We start from the raw sequence: 12,561 nt of genomic DNA on the forward strand, positions 1-12,561 counted from the left end.
CAGCTCTGTCACATAGTGATGTCACGATGTAGCAGAAGTAAACAAAGGAGTCTCACTGAGGCGTATCAGACAGAGAGGAAGTGTGTGGGAGAGAAACTCCCCCTCGAGGAAACATTGGGGATTTTAGCCTTTGCAGACCATTCACACGCACAAAAACATATATAACACATTACAGGAAAGGAACAACTCCAAAAAGCACAATATGGCCTCTTTATATATAAGTAGTTTGTAAACTTGACCAAAACTGAAATGACATTCAATCCGGCCTTTGTTTGAAATCATAAATAGCTGGTGCCACCCAGTGCTTGACGGCACATCAGACTTCCTTACAATGAACAACATTATTTAAAAACGAATCCTGTCTTCCTGTATATGTTCAGTTATCTCTTTTTAATATATGTAAAAAAAATATTTGTGTATGCTTACATTTTTTAAACTTAAATTTTATTTACTAATGTGACTTTACCCGATATGTCATATAAAGCCTCACCTCACCGTTAGTGTGTTTTGTTGTAGTCAACAGAGCAATAGCACAGCAGAAAGTGTGTGTGAGGAGAACCCATTTGTTCCCCATGTCCTTTTAACCTCATCTTGTAGTAGAGATCACATTATTTTGAATAAAGGACATAATAGATTAGAAAGCAAACTGGTTAGGCTAGATAATCCGTTTTTCAACATTTGTGTTTCATAGCCAGGTCTGATTGAAGCCGCATTATTCTATCAGCATGGTTGCTCCTGGCAGCAGTTTCTCTGTGAAGCGATTGATTGAGTGTACACAGGAAGCAGCTTCTGGCTCAGGTAGACATATTTGCCTTTCAATAAAGCATTATGTCCGAACAAATTGAAATGGAATATAAATTACCAAACACTGAGATGCAGAATATGACTTGGAGGTGGATTTAATGTACTCTCAAAAACAGTCCAGTTCACTGTCTGTGTGATTTACCACAGCACTACGTATATATGTACTCCATCAAATAGGATATTTGAAACTTATTTTTGATTAAAACATTACCCAACACTCAGAGGAAATACATCAAACGATTAGATTGATGTAATGCCATAGTGGTGTATTAGTGTCTTTCAAAGAGGTTGTTTGTTGTCATTCGAATTACATTATATTACAATTCTGTAAATGTTTAAATGGCAAAAAATACTTAATATCTTACCTGCATTATATCAATCTAATTATTTGTTGTGAGTTGCAGAGTGTTGGATATATCTGTTGCCGAGATATCTGGCTTTTTTCTTGAATTCGATGAAACTCGATGACATAAGGTGAGGCCCATAATATTAAATACATACACTCAACAGCAAACATCTCATCACATCATCATGAAGCTTATATCTCCAATGCTGAGAAACGAACTCTAACTTTCTAAGTGGAAAAATAAATGAAAGATTCAGCAATGTGAAAGGTGTTATGAATGAAATATTGCCCCCAGTTTATAACAGCGAGGCATCTTTAGAAATGACAAGAACTCCAGCTCAGGGCCGCAGTCTCTCCCCATGGCAATGCGTGGCTCTTAAATGGAAAACAATACATGCATTGGGAGCTGGGCTAGGCAGCGAGCTCAGCGGAAGCAAAGGTCGTTGTCTTTCAATAAATCAGCGGAGGCAATAGCAGGGATTGTTGTATAGGCTGGCTGCCATAGAGGAGCTATTACTTATCCCCCTGTCAGTGTACTGGGCGCAGTCATTGTGCTCAGGCTAGCAGTGGGACCCACCGTAATGACAAGAAGAGCTTAGAAAACTTACAATAAGACACTCTCATGTGCAAAATGCATGATTGTGTATAAGTACAAATAGGATACATCTGCCTACTGTACCACTGTGAATACTTGCAGTGTGTGTGAGAGAAAGAAAGAGTGTGTGTGTGAGAGGCACGTCAGCTTGCTGCAGTTCCTCCTGACCTTATAAGGCCGCAGCTAATCTGCAGACATCCTGTTGAGTCATTAGTTCTGTCTTTGTCACTCTCCCAGCGGCTCACACCTTCACATATTCATCAATGACAATATCACAATAGCGTCAGGTGATTTGCAATCATAATGCAATTATGAGGCAGTATTTGTTTGATTACATTTTAATATTCCAATGCAGGACAAGGCTGCCAGAGCTTGTTTTAAACAGTGTTGACAGCAGAGAAGCCCAGACAGGACGTGGCTGCTGCACGTCTGACTGGATGGAATAAAACACGTTTAGAGAGAGGGGAAATTAATGAAGGGGCGATGTTGTGTTTTCAGGGGGCATTCACCTACAAGAAGGGCAGTTGTTGTCCAATATCTTTGCTCCCCATGCTCACACCCAGGCCGTGTAAACTGTGCGTCGTGGGAATCTGCACGGTGAGGCTGTGAAGTCAAGGTCACCCAACTTCATCAGAGTGAAGCGGGACCAATAAAACCAAACACCCCACTACTGAGCTGAGAGGCTGGAAATGATTTTTTTTTCCACTCGCCAATTCTCAAGACCATTCAAAGCCCACTGGACACTATCAACAATATATTTATAATTTGTAATTTTATAATTCATCATTAACAACAAACTGCACTGTCTCCTGGTACCCATGGCTCTTTCCAACACCATACACAGATATGCACCGTGGTCTAATTAAAACATAAGAATAGGTTCATAGGCCCTGCCATGTGTTTATATTACTTGGGTTATTTATTGTTTTACAAGAAAACCGACAAACAAATTGTTATCTAGATATAAAATTCCCTTTATCAGGGATATACACGCAATATGTGTACATGTTAATAGATCCAAACCAGGTTTTTAAATAAATCTTTATGGCTTGAAAAATATGGAACTTTTTTAGTAATATAGTCTTTTGCTTTCTTGAATGTCCATCCATCCATCTTCTCCTGCTTATCCGTGGTCGGGTCGCGGAGGTAGCAGTTCCAGCAGAGAGCCCCAAACTTTCTTTTCGCTGGCCACATCAACCAGCTCTGACTGGGGGATCCCAAGGCGCTCCCAGGCCAGCGAAGAGATATAATCCCTCCATCTGGTTCTAGGTCTACCCCTTGGTCTCTTCCCAGCTGGACGTGCCTGGAACACCTCCCTAGGGAGGCGCCCAGGTGGCATCCTAACTAGGTGCCCAAACCACCTCAATTGGCTCCTTTCGACGCGAAGGAGGAGCGGTTCAACTCCGAGTCCCTCCCGGATGACTGAACTTCTCACCTTATCCCTAAGGGAGACACCAGCCACCCTGCGGAGAAAACCCATCTCGGCCGCTTGTACCCGCGATCTCGTTCTTTCGGTCATGACCCGTCCTTCATGACCATAGGTGAGGGTAGGAACGAAAATGGCGCGGCAGACAGAGAGCTTTGCCTTCTGGTTCAGCTCACTTTTCGTCACAACGGTGCGGTAAAGAGACTGCAGTACCGCTCCCGCTGCTCCGATTCTCCGACCCATCTCACGCTCCATTGTTCCCTCACTCGAGAACAAGACCCCGAGATACTTTAACTCCTTCACTTGAATGTAAAAACATTTATTGCAGAATGAGATTTTGTGAAATTCTAAACTTTGAAACGTTTTTGTTTTCCAAAGCCAAACATTATTTTGTATGTAAGTGTCCCTTATTGGAACAACTAGACTTAAAATGACATTCAAACTCTGAACGTACAACCTGTGCCTCCCTGCAGGAGTGGGGGAGATCTCCTGGCGTTGGGAGAGCACCTCTGCTCGACCGAGCGCTCCCCACAGCTGAATTAGGTCCTGGAGGAGATAAAGATAGCAATCACTGAGAAACAGACACTGAGAGAGATCTACCTCACCTGTGGCAACCTCCCCGTTCAGTAACACAAGATCATTATGTTTCGTTGACCAAAGGGGCAACCTGGGGCCAGTTTAAAACTAGTTATGCCCTCAAAAACGATTAGAAGACATCCAAAAATGATTTGAAATACTTCTCCTTCTCCACATCACCCATTTGCCTGATCAGCATCTTGCCATCATCTTGACCTCTTTGATTGAGAGGACACAATAACTACTTTCTCTTTCTTTGTCTTGGCAGCAATTACTGAACCTTTTCTTCATCATCATCTTGAATTACTCTCATAAATTGCCATTCATTTGCTAGCCTGCAAAATAAATATGCCCAATATTAATGATTAATTCTGTCAAATAGTTGACATGTTCGTTGTTGGCTCCCTCGGCTGTGCGTTCAACACGACGAACTGCTGAATCATGACGTGCGCGAACATTTATTCAGACATCAACATAGAATTGAATAGTTCAGCCCCATTGGCATCAATACCCAGCTTGATCTGTGTCATATTGGGGCATCAGTCCCTATAATAAATTATGTATCAGGTTCTTTTTTACAACACTAGAAGCTGGAAATAGATGCTGTTAAGGAATGTTGTCACATCCATCAAAACAAAAACAGCACTGCTCCGGAGCAAGACATCTCTGCATAACACAATACATAAAAAATAAATGAAGCTCTCATTACTTCTGGAGCACAATCTGTCTTTGTCTCTTACTTTAAAAATACTGGCAGAATCTATAAAAAGGGATTTCACAGATATTCATGTATATTAAATGAATTCATTCAATTTATCAAGGAATTTCATTATGGTGATGTGTCACTTTGTCCGTGTTGAAATATCGTTCTCCAATTGATTGTTAATATGTCTGGTGTCTCAATACACTTTATATTGGATTGAACAACACACTATAATGAATCATTTTGGATAAGAAGAGTTTCTTACGGTTGATTATCATTAGACACAATGTGATGAAAGCCTAATGTGTGTGGGTTAGCCACCTACAGTGCAGTCTCACAGGTATTACAGGCGTTTTAACAACAAATAGGTTTTCTGACAAGTTTGAATGTTCAAGATATTAACAGGATTGAACCATCAGGATAACATAGTGTGATTTTAGGTCAGCATTTCTGACACCAACATCAGTTTCTTTACGTAAAAAAAGAAAAGATACATTATGACATTGCGGAAAGTTATACTGAAAACTAATTACATGGAATTCTACAGGTTTAAAAGTGTAATCTTTTTAAATTAAGATTCAGGAAGTGGTGAACATATTTTAAAACAGTGACTTCTACTGTGCTCAATGACAAACTTGGATCTCCTCTTTTTTTCTCAAACTGTTGCATGACTCTTCCTCCCTAAGCCTTCCCAGGGGAGGAGGGATTGAAGTGAGAGTCGTGCGTGCTTTACCTCTGCTGTTGGAGGCAGTTTGGAGATTGCAGGCTTTGTGATCCGTGGCTCGTTCTCCACCCAAACGACAGCCTGACGCTTCACCTTGACTTTTAAAGGGGACACGTCAGGGCCGCAGTGACAGCAGACAGTCCTCAGGCCTCAGCTGCTGTGAGGAGGGGGTGGGGGGGATCAATGATGAGATTAATGACGCTGTGCATTAACTGACTCTTAAACTGAATGGAAGAGGGAGACACTAAAACTGACAATTAATGTATCACAGAACATCTGGTGCCAGACACTTCAAATTAGACAGCTAAAGCCAGGGTTGGCAATTTGTTTTAGAAGCTTTTCTTGTTAAATTTCAAGAAAATGTTTTTATATCCTGACAACAATCAATAAATCAGATGCTCTGACAAAAAAAGGAAAATATGCCGTGTGTGTGGCAATAAGGTAATAAGCCCATCCAATCATTTTATTGGCCTAAATACCTTTGTACCTACTTACTGCTCTGGCCCCTCTTATCTAGGACGACCTCTATCTCACTGTGTAACCTGTGTTTAAATGGGGATTATATTTAAGTATCATTTACTTACCTACCTTCTTACTTACTTAGGATTTAAATAGAAAAGTGGTAAAGACATTATATGGAAATATAATATAAGTAAATATAATTATTACCACAATATGGCCAAAAACATGTGTTTGACTACAGTATGAATAAGGCAAATTATGAAGTGGATCTACAAAAAAATAACAAGAATTTTAAAAGACCAATAAGGTTTTAATATCAGTTGCTGCACTTCCTTCTTTGAAGTGAATCCCATACTGAAGACTTGATGATGTCACTCCATTTGTGATGCTCTGTAATGTAAAGGACTGACACGCTTACACACACAAACACACACAACACACACACACACACACACACACACACACACACACACACACACACACACACACACGCACGCACGCACGCACGCACGCACGCACGCACACACAGACACAGACACACACACACACACACACACACAGACAGACAGACAGACAGACAGACAGACAGACAGACAGATGAGATCAAAGCCCCAGCAGCTGGTGGTCGGCCTCCTCTGGAGACAGTCAGATGGCGCGCCATTAATTAAGCAGAACCCACACTGGACTCAGCCCACCTGAGATCTCACTGCTGCCTTTAAATAGAGACTTCTGTGAGGAAACTCTGAGGAATTCGCTCTCTCTCACACAGACATACACATATATATACACACACACACAGACACACGTAATTTCACCAAGGAAATAAAGTAACCCTGGGCTTCAAAGAACACCAAAAGACATTAATTGTTTCCTCGGGTTGTAAAGCACATAAGCCACTTGCAATTCAGCCAGCATAACTGCAAATAAAGCTTGAAAAATTAGACAGCGTTGCCAGAAATGTATTAACTGATAACCGGATAATTGAATTACATGATTTTGTTAATACCATGCCTCAGTTTAAGCATGAGATTTTAAATAAGCTTGAATGCAATCCAAGACCCAAAGTAATGCTTCTTATTATATCCATCTTTTGAAATGGTGTGCACTTAAAATGTTACAGTCAACCGGAACACTGTGTTAGATCATCTGTTTTCTGCCAGTGAGGTGTGAATGGTTGTGTTGTGCCATTTTGTTTTGGAAAATGTAATACCAGTTACAAAATGAAAATTGGCACCTGTTTTTGGAGTCATTAATTGCTTTTCACAAACTTACCGGAAATGTTACCTTCAAGACTTCAGTAATCATAACTCAGAATAAAAATAGTCAGGCCAGTGGTTCAGCAAAGCCTTTACTTTAAAAAAAAAAAAAAAAAAAAAAAGATTTGGTTTTGTTTAAAAATGTAAGAGTTCCTTGACAAAAACTGGGTCAATTTGGCAAGATAAAGCAATCCTTTGGTAACTGAACAGTTTGGTATTCATGGTGATGAGAATCATGTTTTGAATAATGCATATTGTTCTCTCTGAGTACACTTCTGCGCAGTTCTGAACAAATTCGTCATAACCTTGCAACAAATGTGCAGGTTTGGCAAGTTTGATGGAGAAAGCAGCTGTGCTCTGCCTGGCAGCTGTATGCACTCTGCAGATTCTATCCCAGATTAATGTGTGATACAGTAAATCTGTTTCACATGGGCTAATAATACTCTAGCACTCTTTAAGCACCGGTAACCTTTAATTGTGCTTGAAAAGATACAAGTTTAAGGTAACTTTGCTCAATGTTAGGTCGTTTTGTTTTGACTCACTGCTTTATTTAGCATCCAGTGACCACGTCCTACCGCTGGCTTCTGTCTGGTCCGTGCACGCTGCAATCTATCAGCTGCCCTGCTGGAGGACGCTCTGCAGAGAGCCCCCTGCCCGCCTCAGAGAGCCCCCTGCCCGCCTCAGAGCTCCTACCTCGGAGTCCCCACATACCGAGCCACTCCACTCCCCCTCAGTTACCTACAAGAGCCTGTCTCCTTGCGTCAGCTCAGATCTGTGCAGCACAGCTTGAAGGCTTCCCCCCCTGGATTCTCAGTGAGAGGAAGGCGGTGTGTGAGAGCACGTCTATCAGGGCGGTGTGCAGACTCCTATCAGGCAGTAAACAATACGTCAGGTGGGGCCGTGGACGCTGTCAGTCTGAAGTTGATGTGAGAGCAAAGGCCCTGGCATGACTGAGCTGTTGTTTTGTTGTCATTGAAAACAATGTGTTAGACGTTGTCATATTGTAATACTGAAAACATCTATCAATGTGATTTATTTGTTATGTTTTCTCTGAGGAATAATTTCAACCAATACAAATATGGTAATTTCAGTATTTTAATAATGAATTCACAAATCGCTCAACTTAACTTGACCTTGCTTCCTGAATAACTTGTCAGAATGTTTTTTTATTACCCTGCATTATAATTATTGTCTGTCATTTGGCCTGATATCCCTCTCTGATTCACATCAACTCAGTGATTTGAGCTGTCTGAAGCTCTCTGATTGCTAACGCTGAATGAAACACTTCAAAATAATTGCATCTACTTCAATGAAATGTGGGAAAGAAACAACGAAAGGAAGTGGAAAAACATCAGAAGTTAACCTGCAGCAAATCAACTTTTAGAACGCACAGTAATTAGTCCTGCTGAACCAGACTCCCTGGCCTCAACGGGCCCCGCCGCTCACATTGATTCTGTCAGAAGTTGTGGCTCCCACAGGCTGCGTGGCTCTGCTCTTATTGTCATTGCCATCACATCACAAGTGTACCCTCAATCCCCAACCAATTAGAAGCCACCGTGGGCCAAAACATAGAACAGTGAAGAACCTGCAGCTTGGGTAGAAGGAGGAAAATATTGTTAAGGAGGACACATTCAGCTGACTATCTATCCCTTATCTTCGACAATATGTTTATCGAGTTTTTAACATCTTACATAACAAACATTATGTATGCATACTTACAGATACAGCTTTCACAATGATTTTCATACACAATCATTCTGGAGATTATGTCTACAATTAGCTAATTAAGCGTGTGTTCTATAAAATGTCAGAAAATATCGATGTGATCCCAGAGCTCAATGGGACATCTTCAGATCAAAACCTAAAGAATGTTCAGGTTATCTTCACACAAAGCATTCATTTCATTGATTAATTTGTCTAAAAATTTATTATCCTAATGTTTTGAATAATATGCCTTTCTGTAATTTACAACAGAAGAAGAACATTTCGATTTCTTTACTTTTTTGAGAAGACGAGTACCACATTTCATTGCAGTGATTTTCAGTAGCCCTAGAGTCACATATTAATTTCTAAGAAATTATTTGGATACTAGGGGGAAGGCATTAACCCTCCTGTTGTCTTCGGGTCAAATTGATCAATTTACTACTTTCATCAATCATAACTTTATGATATCCCTAACAGTAGACATTTGAACATATCAAATTGCTGATCACCACTTTCATTGAATTTTGGATGATTTAGTCAACTTTGTAACACCCATGGTGTACCCGGTTCCCCATAAAGAAAAGGAATTACCGTGGTAACCATCCGGATCAGATAAAACGCACGCACGCACGCACGCACGCACGCACGCACGCACGCACGCGCGGTTAGGATGGAGACTTATCCTAACCCTAACCCTAACCAAGTCTTCACCCTAAAATTAGTGATCCCCCTCATGGGGACCTCCATTATCTCCCCATAAGGGGGGCGAGTCCCCACACGTGACTGTGTACACAGATGTTGGTCCCCACAAGTATACTAATGATAGGACACACACACACACACCACACCACACTACAACACACACACACACACACACACACACACACACACACACACACACACACACACACACACACACACACACACACACACACACACACACACACACACACACACACACACACACACACACACACACACACACACACACACACACACACACACACACACACACACACACACACACACACACACACACACACACACACACACACACACACTAGATGTGTCCCCCGCCCCCTTATGTGCCCATCCCCCCACATGGATCACACCTGGCACACGCAATACATGTTCAGTGTCTATTCTTTGTATATTTACTGCAGTTTTTCATGTATACTGGTAGTCTGATACAATATTTACAGTTTGAAAGGGTGTTCAATGGAATTTGGTGATCATTTATGGTTTTTGTGTTAATGTGATAGCAGTTAAAACAGGACCGGTCAAATCTGACCGCGAATACCAGAGTAAGGGGGGAGGGGGGGGGGGCTGGACGAAGACAATAGGAGGGTTGAATGTTAAAAACAACATAACCACTGAAAATGCAAAATTCAGATCAGATATAGCAGTAGGCATCCCAAATCATTCAATATAGCTTACTTTCATCCCACAAATACACAAGTGTAAACATACGCCAGATCTACTGGGAATACTCTCTCTAAAGGTGTGACCTTTCATGTTAAGAGTCACTCATTCACATTCCAGTGATAAATGTCACCAAATGTCAAGTCATGGCTTCGGTTTTCCAGCTTGTCAAGTCAGAGGCAGAGATGTGAAATGTGATTACAATCACAAAAAGGTCTTGTATAACGTCATCGTTATTCTTCTGCAATCTGCCTCTCTGCTGCAGACAGCATTGAGAGCAAAACTGTCACGTTGCTTGTCTGCCGTTTAGCCTATTAGAGCCCCTCAATGCTGAGAATTGTGGGGAGATGTTCAAGGAATCAATAGCAAGCTAATTTCATGCAGAGCACAGCGCATGGAGCCCGGGCTGGTGATTATGTCTGAGAAAACAGAGGTAAATAAGAGTGTTTACCCGTGTATTTATACATCTCGGAAACCAAATTCCTGGCATGGGACACAGTGGCATTATCCACTCTTAATTGTAAGACTTGACAAATAGGCTGTCTGCATTCACAAGCTTAGCATTGATTCAGAGGGAACGGGAAGAAGACCGACGCCTTACTGCAAAACAACGTTTAGGTCTCAAAAAAACAAATTTCGAGTGAGATTCTTGTGGTGCATTCACAGTCAAGTCAGATTTGCTCTTCAGTCTCTCGATGAGTCCTTAGCTTCAGAGCCTCAGATGTTTTCACACTGCAAGACCAGCCAAGAATCTCAAGTGGTCTTGAAACACATTTTGATTGACAGTGTTTTGTCACTCCATCACTTTGCATTTAAGCCTCAATACAAGGAGTAGACACATGCCATGGTGGCTGAAAGGAACCTGGATGCTGTAGGACAAAAGCATTTGAGACTATGGTAACCAAGGCTGACTGCAGTGGGGAAGGTAGAAGGCTGTTTCTTCTTTTGTCCACAACTACTTGACTTTGAAAGCTTTGCTTTTCAATGTCACAACACTTATTTATCAATGTCAATTGATGTATAGTGCCTCCATTAGTTTAAGTCATTTCTTTGATATTCCAAGAACAGAAAACATTTTGTGAAGCAACTTTCCAATTCAATTCTTATTTTGAATCCATCATCCCAAAAGAAAGTAATAAGAAGATCTTCCCACAGCATTAAAAGTTGTGTGAAAATCAAGTTTTAATATGAGACTTTTCAGAGAACCTAACAGTTCCACCGAGACCAAATATGTGGTTTATGAACTGCAAGTACATAGATTTCCACGTCCTTGATCCTTCCAGGAACAAGAAGTTTCAAACTACAAACGTCTTCCCTGCTTCAAATAGCTCAGAGGTTTCCCTGCATTACAAGGAGCTGTTTTAAAGGCAAAGAATGGCTTCACTCCTGAGTAGATATTCCACATAATGTTTGCTATACTAAAGCTGTTTCAGGACCGAATGCCAAGAAGATTTTGAATGCAACCAATTTAAATAGTCTGCAAAGTCGTTGGTGTCATATAGACACCAATTGAAATGTTTTAACGTGATTACAAAATATTCAGGTCATCAAAGCTAACTATCAGCGTTGAGATTCTCCTGACGGCACAGATAATCAGAAATGGAGACCCCTCGATCTCCTCAACTCAACGTCAGTACTGTAGAAAGGCTATCTAGTTGGCGGCAAGAGTGGTAATACCATATATGGTTGATCGTGTGAATAAAAGTTTCTTATCTATGTGATATGTCTACAGCTAAACCCCTCCTTCTTTCCGAAAGGAGTTACACATTTGGCTGTTTTATCCGTGAGTTGCTTAATACTCCAAAACGGTCTACGCAAAGTTAAAGTAGTACACAAATTCACAAGTTAACTGATAGACAATACCAATTTGATGATTGAGTAATTGTAATTGTCATTTCATGTCCCACGTGAAATGACATATATCTGTTGGTTCCAGCTCCCCAGATGTCAGGATTGGCTGGTTTTTAATTGTATTTGTTGAAAAACTGCAAATCATTTGAGTTTTGAATATTTTGTCGGACAAACAAGCAATTTGAAGACATCACAATAGACTTTGGGATGTTGTAATGGGCATTTGTTATTACTACATAACAATATATAATTACTGAAATCCGTACCATAATGTACAGCTTAAATTCTTCTGACTATATCTTGCAGTTGGAAAAGCTTTTGGATGTGTTAATGGTGTTTGTTCCCTCTGTGGTTTGGTCTTACTGCAGCGCCTAATGTGTGTGTGTGTGTGTGTGTGTGTGTGTGTGTGTGTGTGTGTGTGTGTGTGTGTGTGTGTGTGTGTGTGTGTGTGTGTGTGTGTGTGTGTGTGTGTGTGTGTGTGTGTGTGTGTGTGTGTGTGTGTGTGTGTGTGTGTGTGTGTGTGTGTGTGTGTGTGTGTGTGTGTGTGTGTGTGTGTGTGTGATCACAAATGTCAAACAGGAGGCTGTATGAAAATCACATCCTGCTGTAATTACGAAAAATGGCACCGTGTTTATCCTGAAGTGAGGCATCATTACGGGCTTGAGTCTGTGAGACAGAGCGAGAGATGAGAG

At 41.1% G+C, this 12,561-nt stretch overlaps 2 long non-coding RNA genes across 2 annotated transcripts in view; one reads left to right on the forward strand and one right to left on the reverse strand.

The window, feature by feature from the left end:
• Positions 1–12,561, forward strand: part of LOC307036827 — a 101,346-nt gene that overhangs the window by 88,778 nt on the left and 7 nt on the right. The window contains exon 3 of the long non-coding RNA XR_013807483.1: positions 12,449–12,561. This exon is cut by the window's right edge and continues 7 nt beyond it. This is a non-coding gene — a long non-coding RNA (uncharacterized lncRNA). The remainder of the gene's footprint in view (positions 1–12,448) is intronic.
• The window catches only part of LOC307036814, a 34,727-nt gene continuing 24,382 nt past the window's right edge, over positions 2,217–12,561 (reverse strand). The window contains exons 3-4 of the long non-coding RNA XR_013807473.1: positions 5,184–5,331; positions 2,217–3,717 (exon numbers count right to left, since the gene is read on the reverse strand). This is a non-coding gene — a long non-coding RNA (uncharacterized lncRNA). The remainder of the gene's footprint in view (positions 3,718–5,183; positions 5,332–12,561) is intronic.

The sequence above is a fragment of the Notothenia rossii genome (genome assembly GCF_949606895.1).
Source record: "Notothenia rossii genome assembly, chromosome: 1".
NCBI classification, from domain to species: domain Eukaryota; kingdom Metazoa; phylum Chordata; class Actinopteri; order Perciformes; family Nototheniidae; genus Notothenia; species Notothenia rossii.